The sequence below is a fragment of the Pundamilia nyererei genome, unplaced genomic scaffold, assembly GCF_000239375.1.
Source record: "Pundamilia nyererei isolate P.nyererei 1_Seehausen unplaced genomic scaffold, PunNye1.0 scaffold00036, whole genome shotgun sequence".
NCBI classification, from domain to species: Eukaryota; Metazoa; Chordata; class Actinopteri; order Cichliformes; family Cichlidae; genus Pundamilia; species Pundamilia nyererei.
In genome coordinates this window covers 2,142,598-2,166,135 of record NW_005187437.1, presented here as the reverse complement: position 1 = coordinate 2,166,135, position 23,538 = coordinate 2,142,598, and the positions used below count along the sequence as shown (strand labels likewise).

The 23,538-nt window shown below is 41.8% G+C and overlaps 1 protein-coding gene across 14 annotated transcripts in view; it reads right to left on the bottom strand.

The window, feature by feature from the left end:
- The window catches only part of ptprsa (protein tyrosine phosphatase receptor type Sa), a 223,126-nt gene extending 201,004 nt beyond the window's left edge, over window positions 1-22,122 (bottom strand). For all 14 annotated transcript variants that reach the window (XM_005730285.1, XM_005730292.1, XM_005730287.1 and 11 more), the window contains exon 1: window positions 21,811-22,122. The gene's annotated coding sequence lies outside the window, so the exon portion shown is untranslated. The remainder of the gene's footprint in view (window positions 1-21,810) is intronic.
- Between the last annotated feature and the right edge of the window lie 1,416 nt (window positions 22,123-23,538).

Genomic DNA, 23,538 nt, shown 5'->3' with positions numbered 1-23,538 from the left:
CACACACACACACACACACACACACACACACACACACACACACACACACACACAAAGGCATTTGCAATTTCTCTCTAAAGCAGCCCCTCTAATACACACAGGCGTTCACTGTCCAACAGTCAATATTTTCTGAGGGATGGCCTCCCTTGAGAACTAACAGGCAATCTGAAGGGACCCCTGCAATGAAAGGCCCTGTGATTGCATTCGACCGTAGCCCTTACAAAGATGTCGTACATCAAATGCCAACAGATAAAAAGCCATCCGCGAAGAGTTAATCAGCAGAGTAGCTTTCATGGCCATACTGCAATTTGTCTCAATATCATGAAAGAAGACAGGCTCTCATAAAAAGCTCCGATATAAATAAATACATAGAGGCTACATATATAAGATTTTTTTAATCTCTAAAATCTGTATTGACCCAAAAATCCAGCACTGGCTGGGCTTAACTAAACCCATAGACGCATTTGTCTTTTATGTACCACTGAATGAGATGTTATCTCAGACTGCAACATGGCTTCAAGTAATGCTCTGCTTTTATCTTACCATTTGCCGATATTGCCTGACCTTGAGCGCGAGCCAGGTCTCTGTGTGGATAGATGCTTTTGTATGTCTGTTTTGTACACTTGTTTACTTCTGCAAGTGCTCCTATGCCTCACCTCACCACCACGAACCCCCAGTTGTTTGGGGAAGGGGTGGGTGGGGGTGCTTAAACGTTTGGCTGGGGTTTGAGAGCCTGAACAATTTGCATCCTGAGTCACAGTGTGAATGGCTGCTTAAGAGGCTGTCAGGCATTTTGCATACTTGCCACCTCATACCTGATAGGATACACTGATGTGATCCTTATAGAGTGTCATGCTAGATAGTGAAGGCAATCAAAATATTTGTTAACCCCTTGCTCTGACCGACTTGAACCAGCAACCACAACTAACCGTAACCCAATAAAAGATCAATGGAGGAATGAGCCACTGAACCTGCACAAGAGGTTTGCCAAATACTCCAAAATGCACAGCGAGCCAGATGAAAATAGTGCTTGAATGCATGTTTCAGGGAGACTGACTTAAACTTGCTGTTACAGCATGCATTATGACACAATGATACACAGTAAAAATGTATTTTGGCTCATAAAATAAATTCTGGAACAATAATATGTTGCGTGAGGGTTTTGCTTATAAACTTTTTGGTTGAGGTTGGAAATAACCTCTTTTCCTTGCTATGTTATCCACATTCTAACCTTGTTTCAGATATATTTTGAAGGAGTCCATCCACCTTGTCACTAGACATGCTTCATTATGTTCAAGGCTGAAACATCCCAGGGGTAAAATTCTTCCGTACCTGGAAATCTAGACGGACGTTTGTCGGCTCTCAGGACACGTCGACCCAGGCTGTCACCACCAATTGTCTTAGTCTGCTTGACACAAGCATCTGTCAACATCCATTTGCCTATACAATGAAGGTAGTGCACAATTCTACTGTAAATATCAGACTCACGGGGTGGTGCACAACAATATGTTTGAAAGGAAGCCAAATACTCGCTCTGATTTGTAATTTCAAAGCCTGATTCATTGCACTTACACATAAACATGCACATCCTGTCACATATCGAGGAGTTACTGTGTCCTTGGGAAATCGAAGCTTCGTCAAGCTGTACATCAGACATCTGCTAAGCGCCTCATCATCAAAGTGCTGAGGTTTATTCCCTTGCGTTTCTGTGCCAAGAACAACTGGCAGGCGCCAAGAAACCTTCCACTCTGCCACCAAGGTTAGGTGAATGACAACACGGAGTTACTGACACACAAGACAAAGAAGGAGACAGCCATAGAGGGAAAGAAAACAGGAGAGGCACGCTGCAGTCACGTCTCTGTGTGGATTCTTTTCCTATTTCCTGTCTCTTTATTGAGGTACTAGCTACCGCTGGAAAACTAAGAGCTTCCTGTTTGTTTTCACCTCTGTTTGCATTTTCTGTTTGCCTCTCAAAACAATCCAAAAAAAACAAAAACAACAACAAACAAACAAAAAAACACCAAAATTAATTATGTTATGGTTTAGTCCCATCCCTTCTCCTTATTCCTTTCTCTCACTTCAGAATACAGGAGACCTAATGTTGATTTGGCATTATTATTCATCAGCTATCAAGGAGCAACGGGTGATTTAAGTGATCCACAGGAGGTGGCAAACGGGAGTCATGCTAGCCTGTATCTTCTCTTTAATTGTCAGCTTAGTGCTTCACTTATTTTATATTAGCTTCTTGTTCTAGCCTTGAAAACAGAACACAAAAGTAGTAAATGATAGGATAAAATGCATTTAAATGGCAACCTCCTAAAAAACAAAAAAAACCCCAAAGCTATGATGCTGATACTACGTTATGAATAACATGAAGTACTTTGAAGTACATCGTATAAATGGGTAAGATAGATGGTGAACTCACCAATGTCCACATGAAATGGTCAGTGGAAAATTATTTTTCTGTAAATGATGTCAATTTATAATGAATTCAGTCTTTCTGCTCTAACACCAGTGACTATTTCCCAGCCATTTACTCTTCTTGGCAGTCAAAAATCATGTAACAGGGCTGACATTTGCACAGTCACTTTCCCACTCCAGTTTTAAGTCAGGGAGAACACATCTACAATGTATGGAATAAATACATGAGAAGCCACACATAAGTTTCAAGAGACGTATGGGCTGTAGGGTAAGCTAGGGACTCCCCAAGGGATCTTTGACCTGTCAATAGGCTACAGTCTCTCCCTTGGAATCTAGAGCGAGAGTCAAACCATCCATCAGGCCTCAACTCCGAGTACACGAGGCAGTGGGAAAAGAGAGAAACACGGGATGATTAATGTGCCTTCTGTGTGGTCAGTCTTTTTTCTTCAGCAACACGTACAACTAAGTTGTGTCTCGCACAAAAATGCGTTGCACACATAGCTTCCTACACAGGTGCTTGGACACAAGCAGAAACATGCACACATACACACATCACAAAAAGGCTATATTCTAGAGGATAGTACATGAAAAATGCCTGAGCTCAACTCTGTTCTTGGCTAACCTCCACGGTGAATGGAGGGGTATTGACTACAGCGAGACAGCTAGCCCTTATTTATAAATGCTCTTGCTGAGCCAACACAATGGCTGCACACAGCTAGAAAAAAAAAATCACCAAACCGTGGGATAACTCATCAACAGATAATGACCATATGTGATTGCTCCCACTGATTTACATGCAAAGTCTTGAGTGCTTGAAAAGATTGTTTAAGACTGCCATGACCTGGATGACTGACAATCTACACAGAGAAAAAAACACATGAAGGGCTTAATTTCAAAAGTGCTTATGTGGAACATGACTATCTGTAATTCAAGATGTGGTAATAGTGTGGTTATTATTCAAAAGATGCTTATTTGGTGCTTTTTGTAACAGGCCAATAGGGCTCAAAGTCAAAAATTTAGTCCTGTTATGTAAAACTATTATGTTGCACTTCATTTTATATTCAAACTTCTCTCACAATCCCATTCCTTCAGCACGCTACACTCATGGGGGGTCAGGTGCTTGTAAAATGAAGATCTTTCATAGCAGTCCTCTTCCAAGCTTTCTACTTTGCACAACCTAATGAACACAACGGGGATCTGTTCCATTGTGAAAGAACAGTGGAGGTCGGCCATTAAACGCGCCACACTCAAGTGGATTCATTTTTGTCTGGCCACAAAGGATGCTGTCGAGCTCATAAGCCACACATTAATATGACCACAGATCAATGGGACTGCGAGCAGTCTGAAGGTATTGTTAATGTATTGGCTGCATTTGTGAGGGTGTAGAGATGGATATGACGTTGTGCTGACTGGAATACCTCACACACTTTGGTAATGGTGCTGAGCAGTATGAAAGAACAGGACAAATCATTTGGATCATGGATTATTTAAAATTTAAATGAGTGATTGCTTAATTTTTGTACCTGCAGTCTATTAGCAGTATGAATTTTTTGTCTTTTTTATGTAGGAAAATCTCTGAAAGGTCTTGTTAAGGCTTCACTGACTATAAAACACAGGTTAGGTGTTTTATGCACGTCACTTAACCCCCAAACAAACATTAACTGCATAAATACTGAAGTGAGAGGCAGTCATTTATAACTGCCTTAAATTATATTGAATTTTCATTTGTGTAAAAGTAAATATTCATTATCTATATTGACATATTTATACATCATTATACATATAACGAGCTATAAGCACTTGTGTAATCAATTGACTAAGTCATACGACTGGAAAACTTCTGCCTTTGCGGGTTCATACAAATTGTTGAGACAACCTTGAAGCTCCTTCGGACGCAATACAAATCAGTACAATGACATTTCAAGACTCATCATATGTTTAAACAAAACTATCAAAACAGGGTTTTTTGTGATTAATTCAAAGGACACATGCAAATTGTGCAAAGTCCTACTAAATGGAATATTTAATGACTTCCATTTGTTTCTAAGCTCTCGTTAGTTTTCCCGTATAGCAATTTCCAGAGATCATTTGTCAATCAAAGAGTGTGAGTGTGCATTTTTCCCCCTGAAATGTGTTTATTTTATTCCAGCACGGGGATTGTTATTTCAGACAGGCTGATGTTTTGGGGGCGTGTTATGAACTGGTATTGAATTTGACATATCAGAACAAGTAATGGAAAAAAATCCAGTGGTACGCAGGTTGAAGTGGTTTTAGGATCGTTCTGTCTGTTACTCTGTCCCAGTCTGGGTGGGGCTCTGTTGGCCCCAGGCCCTGGACTATCAGTCAGGCTGATGTATAGGTCCACAGGGTACAAATGAAACCTGTCACAACAAGGGTAATGATGTCAGAGTCACTATAGCTCACTGCTAGAGAAGCAGCGGGAGGGAGATGAGGGGACAAGAGGATATTGGGAAGAAGAAGAGGGTTGAGCAGAGAGAATGGAAGAAAGGAAGGAGAGAGTAAGCTGGGTGTGGGGAGGATGAAAGGTAAGGGACATAAAAAGTAGGAAAGGGAAAAAGGGCTGGGTAGAAAAGTTGTAATTGCAGTAGCCATATAGTTAGAATCGGAAAATAGCGGGGAGAGAGTACAATTAGAAAAAAGAATAAAAGAAGGTCAAGGCAAAGAAAAAAATAAGGTGAGATGTGAGGAAGGATCTGAACTGAAGGGAAGACGGAACAGAATAGGAAGTGTGGACAAAACAAGAAACAGAGTGATATATGGAATGACTGTGTGAAAGGGACATGTGAAATGACAGGAGGAGGTAAGTAAGGGAACAATGGCATGAAAAAAGGCGAGGGGAGAGGCGCAATTCAGTGTGCAATAATGGAAATGTTGGAGACTGAAACAAGACTGGGATCACATGTTAACATGAAACATTAACTTGCCTTTGTAATTCAGTATCTATTGATTCTATTGTTCTGTCAAAACAAGACAAAAAAAATAAAAATAAAAACCACACTTTGATGCCGAATCTCAGTTTAATCCATGTGTGTGAGTGTAGGATGGGGGAACAGGGTGTGCCAGTGTGGCATCAATGGAGGAATATGATTGCTGACATGACAAGTTTTTTTTTGGTTTTTTTGAAGATGTGTACCCTCTCTGTCTTACTTGTTTTATCACACAATATCTCTGCATACCTCATCGTGGCCTAAGCCAGTCTCTGTCTCTCTTTGATTCCCTGTCCTCATCCTCCATTATCATTGACATCATCCTTTCCATTGCACTCTCTCCACCATTCTACATCCGCAACACATCCGCAACACATACTTACACATACACACAGATGCCCGCTCTCTGTCTTTGGCTCTTTGGCAATCTTCCTCCATCTCAAGATGTGGCCACTAATGGATTGAAAGTCTTAGGGAAGAAGCAACAGTCATTTAAAGATTAATGTCAGGTCCAGTATTCTGAAGGGCAGTCAGCCCAGCCTTTATGCGTGCCTCTGTTCCCAGTAAAGGACATGCGCATGTCATTTCTGTAAAGATGCCCTCTTCATTATCAACCATTAGGCAAAAAGGGAGGAAGAAAGAGAGGTTTAGCTGGCTGGCCCATACAAGCACATATCACAGCTTGTCACTTTCTTCTCAATACCAGCTACTACATGGCCATTAAAACCAAGGACTTTCATCAATTAACATAACTCACTCGTGGATAAGTATGAATAGGCTCTTCAGCGTCTTTGAAATACACCTCTTAGCTGCACCCAAAGTCTGCCTTAACCAGTGATTTAATCTTCTACAGAGATTCAAAGCTGCACTAGGTGTGTTTTTGAGTTCCTTTATCCACCTTCAACAGAATGAGGAGTATTCATGTTTTAAACTCTTGTGGATTTGTTCAGTTTGTCCACACAGTCTCAATTTAATGCACTGGGTACTCCGTTTGTGTCACTTTTTAATATACAGGTAGAGCTCTAGAATAGCATCTTTGTGGATAAGGAGGCATAAAAAATGAAAACAAGTCTGCTTTACAGCGCAGTTGGGGTGGTAAAAGTATAAAGTTGTTCACCCAGAGGACCGTTGCTTGTGTCTTGTCTTGGACTGCTAGTTTTAGACTTTTCAGTTTCAGCTGCTACTGGATTAGGTTTTAGAAACAACCCTGACTGATTCCTTTTGGGCAAAGATCCTGGTATTTGTTAAAATACAACCTTTTAGACTTTTGAGGGTAAAATACAATGTCACGTCCAGAGGTCCTGACCTAGTATGTGGTGAGCTGAAAAACAAAATGCTCTCATTTTCTTGGAGGTGACACCTCAGCAGTGAATGAGCATTTAAACAGGGAGAGACACACTGCTGTAACTAAAACATCTGAGAGGGATGGAATCTGTTATTTCAGCACTTTGAGGCCTGGACTAAAAAACTGAAATCACAAGCTGATCCAACTTGAATCATGATGTGGCCATAATGTTTATGACCCCCATGTACCTGCATGCATGCCTGAAAATGTCTGGGCATGCTCCTGGTAAGACAATAGATGGAGCGCTGGGTGATCTCCTCTCAGACCTGGATCAGGGCATCAATGAGCTATAGTGGCTTCAGATGCACCAATATGCCCCATGTACTACCTCGCCACGCCACATGAGGCCTCATTGTCCTGCTCCACAAGCAACCCAGTCCACACTGCCCCAGCATAAGGTCTGATGATGGGTTTGAGGATTTTAGCCCAGTACACAACAGCACGTTGAGGTCTGTGTGACACTCCAAGGATATGCTGCACCGACCCACTGACTAACTGGTCAAGCTGGATAATGTTGCAGGCATCTTAACGTTCGCCACGGTGTCTCCAGACACTTTCACATCTGTCACATGCACTCAGTGTGACCTACTGTCAAATATGAAGAGAACAGGGTGCCAGTGGTGGACATGCCAGTTCTGATGTTCTCAGGCAAACTCCAATTGAGCTGCATTTAAAAAGACTGCTAGAGTTCAGTTTGTGGGGTCCTGGCAGGAATCATGCCTTCTTGCACAAAGGAGCAGATTCTGGTCTTGCTGATTGGTTAATGCCTTTAAATTGCCCTGCCCAGCTCTGTTCATGTAATGGCCCAATTCCTGGGATCATCTCAGTGTTATTTATCTCCATTCTGCCCTTATTCACAAACTGCAGCTCGTTCAAAACGCTGCTTCGCGTCTCTTAACCGAAACTGGTAGGTTTAAGTCTATTACTCCAGTTCTCTCCCATCTCCGATTTTAAAATCTTATTGCTCACTTTTAAAATCATAAATAACACCGGGCCCAGCTATCTTAAGGATCTCCTCAGCTTTTATACCCCCTAGGAGAGCGCTTAGATCAGCAGGCCAAATGCTCCTGGTGCTAACTAGATCCCGCCTTAAGACCAGAGGTGACCGTGCATTCGCCTCTGTTGCACCCTACCTCTGGAATAATCTTCCTCAAGCTATCCGTGCATCTGATTCAATTCAATCTTTTAAATCTCGATTAAAAACGTATTTATTTCGCCTTGCCTTCCCTGCCTCCTAGACCCTGCATTTTTAGCTGTACTGTAACTTATATTTTTTGCTTTTATTGATGTTTTTATGTTTAAACCTTCAGCCTTTTGCCTCGTGCCTACTATGCCTGGTATCACTGGTTAGTTAAGTCTCCCACCTGTTAGTATATTCTATTTGTACTTATATTATTTTATTTACTTGTACTTATTATTGCTCTTATTTGGTTTCTGTGAAGCACTTTGGCATACACCTTGTTTTTAAATGTGCTATATAAATAAAATTCTATTGTATTGTATTGTATTGTATTTAGACTGTGCAGGTAGACACATCAAGCCATCTTCCCGTGACACATATGGATGTGCCATTTAGGAAGAGCTGGACTACCTGGTGCAACCTGAATAGGGTACCACCTCATGCCAGGAGGGGCGAGGACAGTAGCAAAAAGGACGGATGAGGAGAAAGCAATGGATTGTGGCCACCACCTGGCAAAACTATTCTCATTGTGAGGACTGTGCCTCTCCACTGCAAATATTCTCACTTTCATTTGCACCAAACAGGTGAACTGGACTCCTAATGGTTTATGCTGTCTGTTATACTGAGATGATGGAGAATTCCCGAAAGTTTTCTGAGCAGGACAAAACAAATATGCAGACAGAAGGAGTTTCCCACTCCATTAACCTGTACATCTTTAGCTTACAGGAGGAAGATATGGAGCCATGAGACAATCACTACAGAGTGAGTGTTTCTCACTTAACTTGTTTATAGAAAATGAAGCTTCGGTGTAAGCAGACAGCGCCATATTATTAGACGCAATATGAGACATAATATCTAGTAGGGCAAAACATTTTTTCATCATCATGACTTGCAGTAAATATAAGATTATAAACTGGCAGGATGGACTTGTGGTTGGACGTCTCATAACTGGCACATCACTTTTCATTTTTAGAACAGCCAAAACATCCTTGAGCAAGACACTGAACTCCTGGCTGCTCTCTCAGTTGAAATCCTTCTGAATAATAACAGCCAAGACAACAAAGCTCCGTTATGCTTCAAGGGCACGATGGCTTCAACAATGAATGTTGCAGCTTTTCAACCTGTAAGCCTTGATGAATTAAATATTTTCAGTTTAATATTTTGCAATTACAAAAAAACAACAACAACAACAACAGTGAGCATGATTTTTGCTTACCCATAATCCACAACTGAAATTATATTAAAAAGAAACACAAAACATATCATGCATACATATCACAGAGTGTGGAAAAACCTTAGCTTTACCTGATTTACTCCAAACAGAAAGGAAGATGACGAGTGGAAAGCAGCAGGGATGGACAAAATTCTCTCCTATAGTTATAGAGTATTGCACCAGAGTGCAGTTTCTCAGATTTGGACTTCAGTATTAAATGTAGCAGTAACAGGAGAGGCAATTGGTGAATCCACGTTTTTAGTTAAATCAATAGCAGAGGAGTTTATTTATTTTTTCTCTCAAGCAACTTGTCATTCTGTTTCTTTCTGCAGTGGAAAACGAGGATTGGGTTATATATACATTTTCTAATATTGAAAAGCAAAATAATGTGCGGGACAGGCACCAAAAACAGACAAAGACAGAAGGCAAAAAAATGAGTATAGGAGTGAATGCAAAACACAGCGACTTAAACAAACAGAGACAGGCACACACAAACACAAAGGCAAATATGTGTGTGTCACTACCTAAAGGACAAAGAAACACTAAGCACTGCCACTGAATCACACAAGATCTACACATACTCTATGTCCAAAAAGCAGCTTTTATTTAATGGAGTGACTGCCCCTCAAAGTATTTGTGCACCGCCTTCCTACAGAGAGACACTTTGAACATCTGTGGTGCGTGTTCCTGTGAAGCCAGGGAACGCAGCAGCCTGAGCTCCACTAAATATTTAATGGTCCTGTCTGATGGTCATAATCGCTTTTAAGAACAATAGATGAAAACAAAGGGCGGCTGTGAAAAAATGCACCAGAGTTTGAAGGCCCACCTTGGAGTGACAGGACAAGCCGGTCTTAGGGAGGAGAGGGGCAAAAGTGAATACAGGATGAAAAAAAAGACAGACACTCAGAGCTATGAAAAATACATAACAGGTGACGATCAGTGTAAAAAGGGAATGGCATTTGACCCAGGAGTATAGAAAGTCCCATCACAGGCTACGCACGTAAGGGCTATTTTTGGAAGTGATCTCCAGAAAGGAGCATACGAACTGCAGAAGAATAATACCAAATTAAGCTAGTTGACATCTATACAGGTTTTATCAATGCTTTTTTGTATTATGCATACATTGTAAATATCTTGGGTGTGTGTAGGTTTTGCAGTAATTGCAATACAAGGATTGAATTGATGTGCACTTTTGAAGATCAGTTTGGATGGATAACTGCTCTCTGCTAATACAGACACATATACACATCTTGGTGTGGACCTGATCATAAACTCAAAAATATGTTGCTTGTAGGATTCCACAAAACCCATCTTTAAAAAAATTTGAAATATCACTGATTCGTCGTGACCCAAAGGTAGTTTCAATAACAAAGAACAGTTACTGTCTGTCCAGGAGGCAAGGATGATATTCAGCTGCTCATGAGTCCATCATGAAATGGATGAAAATACATAGTATCGAGAGATGGGCTGCTATCTTTACAGATCTAAGTGAAAATGTATTTCTTTCATTTTCCGGGCTGACTACACTGAACATTGGAAGAACGTACAGAAGTGTCAGTCAAACAAAACTCGTCATGCACTGAAAAGCAGCGGATGGAAGGAGAAAGTTTACCACTGGCAGGTGATGCCAGATGGAAATACAGACAGCTCAATCATGGAGGAAGAGCTGGAACCAAAGTCCTTGTAGAATGGTAAATGGCCTGCATTTGTATAGCGCTTTACACTACATTCAGTCATTCACACACTGGCAATGGCAAGCTACGTTGTAGCCACAGCTGCCCTGGGGCGCACTGACAGAGGTGAAGCTGCCGGACACTGGCGCCACTGGGCCCTCTGACCACCACCAGTAGGCAAACATGGGGTTGGTATCTTTCCCAAGGATACTTGGCATGCAGCCAGGAGGCAGCCTGGGATCAAACCACCGACCTTCTGATTAGTGGCTGACCTGCTCTGCCACCTGAGCTACAGCCACCACCAAGTGTCACAGCATGGCACACACCTTGCAAGTCCTCTGTGCACTTATTTGAGCCGATATTTTGACACATTATCTTGATTACAGCCCCCCTCCATGTTTACTGTCTACTGATTTAATATTACATCTGTGCTGGAACTAGCATAGATATCACCGCTACATGTGCCATTGTTTTGTTTTCCAAACCGAATCTATGCAGCCGAGCTGATACCCTCATTTCAAAATTTAAGAAGCAATTACATAAAGATTTCAAGTCAGAGCTGAGAACAGAGAGACAAGTTGAGTAGGCTGGTGTGAGGCAAGGAGATGTAAATAACCAGACAAGGAGGAAAGAAGAGGAGGGAAACAACACAGGCAATCAGTAGGGAACGTTGTGTTTCTGTGCTGAAGGAAGACAGGCACAGAAAGGAAGAGGCAGAGAGAAAGAAACAAAAAAATACAGATAAAAAGAAGGGAAAGCCTAAGAAGCAAAGACACAGAGAAGAGGAATGATGGACAAGGAACAAGGAAGGGGGGGAAAAAAAAGTTGTGACATGAAACAGGAGCAGGCAGCCAGATAACTAGAGCTTTTTTCTTCATGTCAATTAAAACAGCACCTTACAAGGTACACAGGAGAAAGAGGAGAAGAAAGTGGATGTAGCTGAGCTGAGGTGACAAAGAGGTCAACATTTCAGCTCACCCCTGTCGTTCTCCTGTCTTTCTTTCAGGGTGCTTTAGAGCCCACATCCACTGGTGCTGCACTGAACTGCTTCTCCTTTGAAAACTGAATGCAGGGTAGCCTCTCCAGCTAACTCTCTGACTGTAAATGTGTGATCGTGGAGGACTGAAGGGAGATTGTGTGTGTGAGTATGTGGTGATGGCTGGTAGGTGGGGGTTTCCATCTCTGAGAAGACGAATCAAAGTGATGAACGGGACAGCTTTGAAAATTGGCAGTCCTATTTGGGGTTTTGTCAAAGGTCTGAATGATTTATTTGACAGGAAGTGATGACAAGGAGTATGCTCCATTTCCATGTTTCACATCCACATAAGCACAGCAAGCTAGGGGGTAATTTCAAGGAAATTTTGTGTACACGTTTTCCACGACGGCTCAAAGTAACAGAAAACGAAAGGCGCTGTGAGGACGGGGTTGAAAGCAGAAAAAAGGTCAAAACAGAGACTGAGGACAGAAAAGCAGGAGAGACAGGGGCAAGAAGTGGGAGAAAGCAGGGGCAAAGTGCGAGGGAGGCAGATGGAGAATAAGAAGCAGATAGGTTCACCTCTCATTAGCTCGCCTGCCACACACTACACCACAAAGCAATGCACCTCCCAAGGACATGAATTAAACACAGAGCCAACTACCTCAGAGAAAAGCAGCCCTGCCAGCACTTAGCCAAGCCTCATAAACAACAAGCTCGCATTTGTCACTTCCTCTTCACCCAACAAAACGACAGTAAATATAAATTACTTTTAAGTAGAGCTCATTCCTCGTCTCCCGCAGCATCCTGTTCTTGCTTCAGCAGCTGGTTTGAGCTAACAGCACAAACCGACGGACAACTCAAGCAGCAGATTGAGGCCTAAAGGTGATTGTCACAGGGGAAGCCAGCATAAAAGTCCCACTGACTGCATTCATCAGTTGTCATTTCTTCATTTTCTTACAAATACATTTAATTTCATCAACTTGGAAACAGGAAAATTGTGGGGTCATTTAGAAAATAAAAAAATAAAAAACTACAAAATGATCTAAAATGCAGGTAGACATGTGTAGCTAAACCAACTGAAATGTAATAGAATTAATTGATGAGAAGCCAGGAAAAATTGAATTACATCCAGATGGTTCAGTGCAGCATGCTGCATTACTGGGAGGGCAACAAAAGAATGAAAACTGCACTGGTTATTGCACTAAACGGGTTGCTTTGTAAGAATGTGTCACTACATGTATCAATGAAACTTATTAGATTGCAACAGGGTTGTGCATTCCAGCTCAATATTACTGCAGGCTGAGTCACTTTCAGGTCTTTGACAGGAAAGTTCTATGCTGGCGCCCACACTGTGCAGTAGTGTTATGCTGAAACACGGCCATAAGATTGTACAGTTGGTGTCTTTGGATCATTTCATTCACAAATGTTGCATAAGTGATCCAAATTCCTCCTGGATGTTGAATAGGACAGCCAATTTATTATTTCGAAGTAACAGCATGCTCACACAAATGTTTCTTGTACATTTTGATATATGAAAAGAAATAATCTCGATTTTTCTATGTGCATTCTTCTGAAATACGAGTCAAAGACCAGTCATGGTGTTGTGGTAGTGGTAGACAGAGAATGGCAGGTACCTTTGAAAGGCATCAGATAAAAGGTAAAGGTCTTACTTGTAACAGGGCTTACAAAAAACATATATATAATCTGAGTACACTAGTGTGCTTACATCCAAACCTTACGCCCTTGAATTCTTCAAGCCCCTTAGCATGACCCGAAGCTCCCCCAAAAGCTCTCCATCACCCCTCTGCCTCTTTCTCATTACATGCCTATTCCTCAGCAGCTGGAATGCACTCTGCTTCTCACCTCAACCTCTCTCAAAAAAGGAGAAGATCAAAAACGAGGCAGACTGCTCAAATTCCTGACGTGCCAACAATGCCAAGGTTCATACAGCCATCTGCAGATCTATCATCTTGCCTGTGTGCTGGACTGGAATCACAAAAAACACAAAGCACCATCAACCGGAGGGACCAATCAAACTCAAACATTTGTGTCCGAAATCTTTTACTAAACTTTGCTGTTCTTTAAACCTGAGAAAATAAGGAAACATTTTCTTCCCCCTGTGGAAGTCTTCATGCATTTCCGTTGCAATCATCGTAAACATCTCGTTAGCATTCACAGTTGTGCCAGAGACCTGCCATTAATGCCTGCTATTGAACATAGCCTCTGGAGAAAACATAGGTTTGTTAATCAAGCGGAGACAAAACAATTACTAGAATCCGATAATCAATGTCTGCGGACACACAATAAATTCTGGGTGGCTGCTTGGGAGGAGGAAGAGGGGTGGGAAATAGGATCCTACTAATTAAAGAGAAACTTGCTATCTTTAGTTAATAGCTACACCGCCACACCGTTTAGCGAATCTGATTAAGCAGTTTGACATAGCCTATGTAATAGCCACTACACAGTTCTTTTCCCCCCATTGCCACTGCATGTCTGCTCAATTAGTACTTCACTAACAGTTTAAATCATTTGAAGAAGTCCCTTCGCCTTTGTGTTGCCACTGAGAGTTTGTAATGTAGTACACTAATGACTTGATATAATCAAAAAATTAAATGCCAGCTATATTAGTCTAAGATTAATGTGGATTGCAGATCATTTAAGGACAGATGGCACAACTGTTCTTAATGAATTAATATGGTAGTTGTACCATGGCAGAAAATAGAAAAGTGTGAACATTTTGCTAAAATAGCTTCCATCCGTCCTCTTCTGGGCACCGGAGGGGTCGGGGCCTATCCCAGCTGTCACAGGGCAAGAGGCAGGGTTCGTTCCAGACAGGTCATCATTCTGTTGCAGGACTAATACAGAAAGACAGGCTACTATTCACACATACAGGAAGTTTAGAATCAGTAATTAGCCTTAGCCTATGCCCCATGTCTTTAGACTGTGAGAGTACCAGGAGGGAATCCAGACAGACACAGAAAAAACATGCCAACTCGACACAGTGACGCCCCAGGTTGAATATGAACCCAGGAGCTTTTTGTGATGCGACACTACCGCACCGTCCAATGTTCTAAATGCTAAAATAGCTTTTAGAGAAGCTATCAAGAGGTCACTAGGGTTAGAGACACTGTGAAGCAAATATATACCATCTCAGAATGTGTTAGACATAATCTTTCAACCATACAGACAAAAGTTTCCATTTTAGTTTTCTTTTGCAGAATCATAAATCTGGATTTGGCAGAAGGCACTGGACGGAAAACCTAATAGGATGCTGGGAATTATAGGTGAGATAAATCTGTCTGGATTTCTGAGAGGCCTGTGGACAGCTAATTGCACAAAATACACTGTGCAGCAGGAAGTTTAGGATAAGTAGCCTGGTATGAAAAGAACTATCATACAACGTTAGATTAACCTTAGATGTATGACCAAATCACCCTGAAAAACCTGTGGTGACACGGTGAAAGTCACTTTGATTAAATAATCTTCCAAAAGATTTGAATAAACTTTTCATCAAAACACAACACTAAACGCAAGAATGCCATGGGTTTTTTACAACACAGCACAAAAGGTGACTGCAGCAGGAATAATGATCAACTGTACAGCCAGTCAAGCTGGCATGTCTCCACTTAGCACAATAGCAACCATAACTCTTCCATGATCAATAGATGTTCATGACTTGCTTTAAAGGTCCCATCCTCCACCTTCTTCCTATCCATCTATTCCTGCCTCATTTCCTGTCAACTCTTCTACCCTTTCTCATCTATAATTCTACCTCTGATGCTTCCTTACCCCATTCCTCCCCCTCCCTTCCTCCCCCTGTCTTTTCGTACCTACTTTTATTCCCTGCCCATTATTTTACTTTTAACTCTTGTTTGACTTTTATTTTGTGCTTTCCATCATCTGTACCAGTTTCTCCCACTACTACTCAGTATGTTCTGCCCCTCATTGCCCACCTCATCATTTCGTCCATATCCCTTTTTCATCTCCTTTCTTTAATTTCCTTACATATATTTTTTTTTGCACCCACCCTTGCTTTTCCTCTATCCTCCATTTTCACCCATCGCTCCTCCTCCTTTGTCTTTTTAAAGGCTGTATTCTTAAACTTAACCCTGCAGACTTTTCTTCTTCTTTGTCTTTTCCTCTGTTTTCATCACCGGCACCTTGCCATTACTGCTTCTCTGTTCTTTCTTTTTTTTCTTCTCTCTGTCATCTCCTTCCTTCTCAAATTTGCAATTTTTTCACCTTCCCTCCATGTTTTCTTTTGTCCACCTTTTCTCCCCCTGTCCCTCATATCTCTCTCCAGCTGGTTCTCTTTTTCCATCTGCCATTTCTCCTCCTTCCAAATGTAGTGTCTCCCCTGCTCTCCAGCAATCTGCAGTTCACAGGTTTCCCAGGGCACATTGTTGCATCCCAACGGAAGCTTGCACAGCATTCTCCCATAAATAATTGAAGAGGCCCCACATGGCCAGGCACGCTCAGTCTAAATGGATTATTCTGGGAGAGATCAATGCCGGCCTGTGAGGGTTTTATTAGGGCCTCCAGATGAAATGTACAAGGCCACCACCATTGCTATCCTCTCTCTGTCTTCATTCAGCCCTCCTATTGTGTGACATGCTCTCTATCTCCTTCCTCACCTCACAAGCATCTTCAGCCATCCACCTACTCCCGGTGATGACTACACCACGCCCCAAAGGTACCACAACCGGTGTGTTACATTACACCTCTGAATGAAACATAAATGACTATCCACAAAAGGATATGAATCACTCATTCTTTGTCAATCCTTTGACTATAATGCTGGCGAGCAGTAAACAGGCGAGACAGTGTTTTATTATTCTTGCTGTTGTCACAATGCATCAGCCTCACTGACCCATACCAACATCAGCTTCCCCTCACTAGCTTGGCAGGAAGCATCCAGCGATACCCAGTGGTGTAGTTATGGGCAAGACAAGTGGGGAGGTGAAATGCTGCTGTGACCTTCAAGAGACACAGCCCCCGGGAGGAAAATTGTTTTCCCAAAGGACATTTACATGTATCCAGTGAGAGGTTTCCTAATTGTCTGATTTCCTGAAAACATCCTGCCAAGCTCACAGCCATCGATGTTTTGTAAGTTGTGTATCTGAATTTTTATTGGTTAAAAGAGACGAATAAAGCAACATTTCTGTTCATTTTTTACTTAGTTCTCAGGAAATCTCAGTTGTGCATTATATACAATCCCATTACCTTTGTGAACCCCACACGAAAAATGAATGGACTAATTCCTTTTACAGGTGTTTACGTGAGTTAGCAATGAGCATGTAGCATCTTTAGAGTGCTTGGAGTGCAACTGGAGATATGACAAATGTTTTGAGAGACAGTGGTACGTTCAAGAGAAGAGCCCCCCCCCACGAGCTTGGGTTTTCTAAGACTACAGATTACCACTGTAGTCATCTTTAACAACCTGTTTTAAAGTGTGATGCTTGACATACTGCTTTATTGATGTTGGTAGGGTGCTGGTGCAATGCCAGTTCTGTCATGATGCCTTTTGAGAACCACTCTATATTCCATCAGGTTTGAGAATCAGACGTCACTTAGCATTGCAGGGAAAGCTGGGTAAGAAAATTGGACTTTTTCATATGACTGCATCTGTGAATGAGAGGGAATTATTGTGTTAGCCCCTTCCATGGCCACAGATATCAGTGGTATAAGTGATTTCAGCATTTTTTGGTGTCAACTTAGCTACAGCACCTGTGTTTGTTTTGTTGGAAATACATGAAACTATAGGTAATATAACACATCCATACCACAAAGGCGGTATGTCTCATGATGATATATTTTGGCATAATTCTTACCAGTGAAATTAAACAGCATAATGAAACCATACTGAAGCAAAATGCAAAACTAGTACAACATACTTCCTCTGGTCACTATAATCTTTACACATTATTTGACTGGGTTTGTGACGTGAAAAGACCCTGCTTTACGAAGTAATCTGTTTGTTTGGTTTTTTTTAGATTAAGCCTAACACATTAGACAAGAAGGGGAAGGCCCAGAGGCTTTTAACCCCATTCCTCACAAGTGATTCCTTTCCTTACTTGGAATGAAGGATAACATTTCAATTATTCCAGGATCAGACAACATCTTCCTGCTTGACATGTTAGCTGTGCTGGGAAAATGCATACATATCAAAGCCATTAAAGTGTCAAGCCCAATGGTAGGCTCAAACCAGGTCAGAATGTTCATGGAAACGTTTTGAATAGTGCATTTTGCCCCCATTCTGACAGTCAACTTTCTCTAAAGAGCTTATATCTCAGCTGTTTGAAATGACAAATTCAGAGGATGCAAGGACATTTCTTTCTTTGCTGTTAGAATATTCCAGAACTCATTAGCATATTTGAGGACCATATGGTTTCTGACAAGATTTACTGTACAATAGGGCACAGTTGAAACACAAGGCTGATTCCAAAATGCGCTGTCACATTATTCTATCCTTCCCAAGTTTTTCTATTAATAAGTTAATCACCTCTGGAGTGGCATGTCAGCAGTTGTTTGGTTCTAGATGTCAATCGTGTTTTACGCTATTAACATGCATTTAAATTACTTTGGTTTATTTACAGAGATGCAGAGATGAAGGTGAATGGACACTGAAGCTGACATTTTGTTACCTAGAATTTCAAACTCTGCCACAGGCGGGGGCAGGAGGGGGGTGGGGGGGGGGGGGGGGGAAAAAACAGCCCATTGTTTATCTGGAGGTGACAACTAACAAGCACTCTCCTGGTAATTAGACTGCCTCAGTGCACATGGACGAAACGCTCCATGAAGGGTGCCTATGATTTAATATTTTCTTCTCTCTCTTTTCTTTCTGGTGTTACTTTACAGCATCTGAGTTTCCATAAATAGCTCTACCAGCCCTCCACATCCATTTTCATTTCACTTGCGTTAATAGCGTGACCAAAAATTTTGGTTTGGTGGCTTTTGATGAAACTGCAGAATATGGCTCATCTTGTAATAAAATCATATGTTTATGTGCGTGAGTCTGTAGGTGCTTGTCTGTCGCTCTACATATTTGCAAGTCCAGTGGTGATTTTTAACAGCCGTGGCCTCACTTGTGTGCCTGAAAGTATCTTGACTGTACAGCTGGCGACAGGCAAGCATATCTGAAGCATATTTCAGCAGGAGCAAACAACGGATGCTAACATGCCATCCTATTACATATTTCATGCATTCATAGAGCCTGAATATTAAGCTAACATACTCTTCTATTACAACATCTTTAATGCTCTGCACTCACTGGTCTCACTGGTTGTGTCAATGAGGGTTTCACCTTGGACCTCAGCCACCTGATCTTGAACAAGAGGAGTATCAAGACATCCAGCAACAATATTATTTGTTAAAGAACAGTCCTCACTGACTTTATCCAAATCTTTGATCCTTGATCTGTTAGAATGACCTCTTTTGCATGTCTAACATGGGTATTTGACTGCTCCATGAACACACATTGGATGCTGAAGAACTGCATAAAATGTGTTCTCCAATTAAGTATGAAAGGCTGTTCTTCCACAGGCCTGTCAGACAGGAAAGACTGTACTCTGCATTAGTGATCATTGGGTACCACTGCATCTTAATATTAAGAGGAGGACAGAAACATAGCGACACATCTTTCTAAAAGATGGATCTGAATTAGAAATTAGACTGAAATATTAAAATCATGCAAATAATAGCCAAATAAATCCCAAGGGTGCTGTTCTGCCTAAAAAAAGATGAGGGAATACAAATCTGTATGTGTGCATGTCTTGCTCTGTGTGCTAAGCTGCATCACATTATTTGTTTCATCATTACGAATCAGCTCTGCATATTTCTAAATCTTCCTTGCAGAAATCAAACTTTTGACTGTTACTGGAAAAGAAATGTGCATAAAATGTGAAAAATGTAAAACTCAAGAGGCACGTGGTTTGTTGCTTGAATAAATGTGTGGTAGCATAAGTCAGAATATAATTTAGGAAGTATCGTGGGCTATTTTAAGTGGGGGGCGAGGGGTGCGTGCTTCTTCTTCTTCAGCCCACTGGTGGCTGTTAACCTGACTTGTTCTGATGTTTCTGGGCATTGTGTTTTGCCCGTGTGGAGGATGGGGCGAGGGGGCGGGAGTCACTCCAAATTTCTCATGTGACGGAGCATAACAGGGAATTGTAATACACAGCAACATCATAAATTTGATTACATTACATAGCACCGCGAGCCTGTGAGCCATTTCCAGGCACCATAAAAAAGCTATAACTAAGTTACCACTGGTACAGAGAAAAATGAATAAAGCCATTTTCTTTTAACAACCCGGGCGCGGGCGAGATATTGTTCTCTCCTCTGGCTTTAATGAGCTTTGCTGACCCGCGATGCGCTCATTGCGATCGAAACAAAGAGATGGGACAAGATGGGAAATGCACAACTTCGTGAAAATGATAGACTAAATTGTTTTGTGGCAAATATGGCAAAGCCAAGCTCCAAATAAAAATATGCTATTAGAAATAAAAAAAAAATGCTGTTAGAAATAAGAAATCGCCTAAAAAGACTATCCTTGCTCTCATGAATAATAAAAAGAATGAATCCGAATGATACATGATGTGTTTGCTTTGCTTTTATAAAAATATTAAACTATGAGAGGAATCATCCAAATCTTATAAAACTTAAAAAATGGTTACTCAGTTTGTAGTCCGTGTCCCGGTGACTGTTTATATATATATATATATATATATATATATATATGTGATATGTGTGTGTGTGTGTGTGTGTGTGTGTGTGTGTGTGTGTGTGTAAAACCAGCTTTTTACATTTTTAGATATGTCTTCAGAGGCTAAACACAAGGTATTTTACGTCAAATGTCAACGGGAGCGACAGGATCTACAGACGGGAGCAAATTCCAATCGTTTCGGAGTTTCCAGCTTCAGCAAGGACGTTACTAGCAATTAGACAAAGTCAGTGTCATTGCTGTGCTGACTCCACCTCGGTGGCTCTGTGGAAAGCTCAAGCGACGCACCTCGAAACGAGCCCAAATACGTTCTACAAGCCAGAGGCAACGTGATGCGCAAAAGCAAAAGCCCGTCCAGGGGCGCAGACCAAACGCCGCTCTCAAAGTCCAACACTTACAGGTCAGGCTTGAATACTGATCAAACAAGAGATCCACAGAGAGAAAGGGGAAAGAGATACAGGGGACAGAAATGATCGAAAATAACATTTTTACGGTCGATGCCTACGAGAAGAGCTGGATGTGTCCTGGTCTGTGGGCATGCCTATATAGCCGGATTCTAACGAAACGCCTGTCACGATTGACTTGGTCAATGAAACACCCCCCTGTGGAGATGCACTTGCTAGATGGAGAACCCCCTCCCACCACACACACACACACACACACACACACGCACGCACGCACGCGCGCGCGCGCGCGGAGAGAGAGATACAGAAAGAGAGAGATACAGAAAGAGAGAGAGAAAGCGAGAGAGACACACCCCCGCCCGAAAAAAACCGAATGATTAAGAAATATGGGAAATGTTCCAAAGAAGCTCTATGCTGCGTAAAGAGGAGTAAAAGAAGACCTTAAAGAAATCCTGCTTCGCCTTTCTGCTGCAGAACCACCCAGGCTTCTTTTTTCATTTTGTAATTAAGTGAGTGGGAGAGCAGAACAGAAAAGGGAAGCAGTGCCTGTTGCGACCGTCGTTCGTGAACGTATCCCCGTTATTTAAGCGGCAGATATGCTCTGCCACTATAGCAACACCTTTGCGAGGGCAGAGTCGAATCTCCCGCTGAGTCCGGGACTTTCGAGCATCTCGTTCTGTCGCTAAGCCCCGTTTCAACTTGAACGTGCTTTCTTGCAGTATTCTGAAACGCTTTCTTTGGAGACTTGCCTTATGCTCTGTGCAGGTGTTAAAACGACAGGACAGAAGAGGTCTGTGCGCTCCCAGACCCCATGCCTGATGCTCCCCCCTTTCTTTTACACACAGATACAACCATGACATTAAAACCAAGGTCTAGTGGAAGAAAAGTAGCCAAACACTGTTCGGGAAAACAGGCTGAGAAGTCTGCCTACCTTTTGTCGGTGTCGGAGTTCCAGCTTTTATTTATTTTTTCTCTCTCTCTCTCACGCTCTCTCTCAGCTCATAAACCCATCACATCTTCATGTTTAAAACAAACAATAATCCCCGGGTTTGTGTTAAATATGTTCGTCCCCGCGGCAGGTCCAGTCAGGAACCGTACACGGGTTCCCCTGCCGGCTTAAGTAGTGATTTTAAAATCCACCCAAGAGCGCAGGATGCTCAGGACGCGCCTGGGTACGGCAGGAGGAGTCGTTCCCTCAGCAGCAGCCGCCGTGCGCACTTGGAGAAACCAGAGCTCTGTCCGTGCAGAGAAGCTGAGGGAATGATGTCATGCGTCCGGCCCTCCCTCTCCAGCCACCACTCAACTGAAGGCTCTCTCTGTCTTCTCTCCCCCCTCCTCTCATTGCCCCCTTCTTTTATAAAGCTACTTTAACATTCTAACTTTATTATCATTACCTTTGTTGGTGTGTTTATTTAATTAATATTTTACTCATTAGCGACTATACATAAAAACTGCTCTAAAAAAGGAAAAATCTAAATTTTTACAATGACCTATTTTGACCTATTTTAACTCAAGATAATTCAGAATTATAATACAACTTTTCCATATATTCCCTAAACAATATCGTTGAGCAGTGGAGTAAAAAACGGGACTTTATGCGTAAGAAGAATTTTTTTTAGAATGCAGGTTTTTGCAGTGCTCCACTCGCTATGATGAAGTCATACAGTTTTTCCCCGCCTTACTAAAGGTTTCATCCAGTAGCATCACCAGCCTGCCTTTACCCGCCATAAGAGGGAAGGTAAGGTAGCATGAAACAGGCCAATGCCTACAGCGCACTGCGTCATGGCAACCGCCCCCTACTTGGTGCAGCAGGGGTATCTTAAAGATAAAGCATCATCTCTTCGTATCAGACTCAAAGGATAAGCTCGTGTGTATATCAAATATTACACTGCGAATGCAAACAATCCATCTCACTGGACTGTTATTTACCCATTTATTTAAACGAGACTGTGGATAAATTGTGTTCTAGTACACACATATTTTTAAACTTCTAAAACACAGTTAACAATAAGTTCTCCATATGATATGAATTTCCTCCCCAGACGATGTAAGGGCAAAATACAAAACTGCAACTACAAGGTGTGACTTAAGAAATGTATTAAACAGAAGCCAGTGTGTGATTCGTTAATATTATAAAATTATTTTTGTTTGGGTTTACTGCAAAACCTTCACAAAAGGTAAGAAGACAATGAGGTATTTTCTGCACTTTGCTTCTGACTGCTAAACCCCCCCCCCCAGAAAATGAACAAAAACAGACTGATAAGGCCCAAGAGGACATTTAATCAATCAGCTTTAGTTGCAGGTTTTAGTTAATCAGATATTTTAAGTGACAAAGCTGCCTTCCTCAACTTTGTCTAGTGCCACAGATGCTCTTACAGGGACGACCTTAAATTTAACCTCCTGGAGCCCAGCCACTCATACTTCTCCTAATGCATGGAGTTGCTCCTTGAAGGAGGCACTTAGCCTCAAGTGGCCAAGAAATGGCAGCTGATGGACACTTGAAAACACAGGTTTTGTGTTCAATACATTGCTGCCTTCTATCAGACCATCTTTCCTATCATGCTGTTTTCTGTATTGTGGTGATAGACACACTCTCACTTGTTGTCACCAGTGGATTTTATATTTATATCTCTATCTATCTATCTATCTATCTATCTAT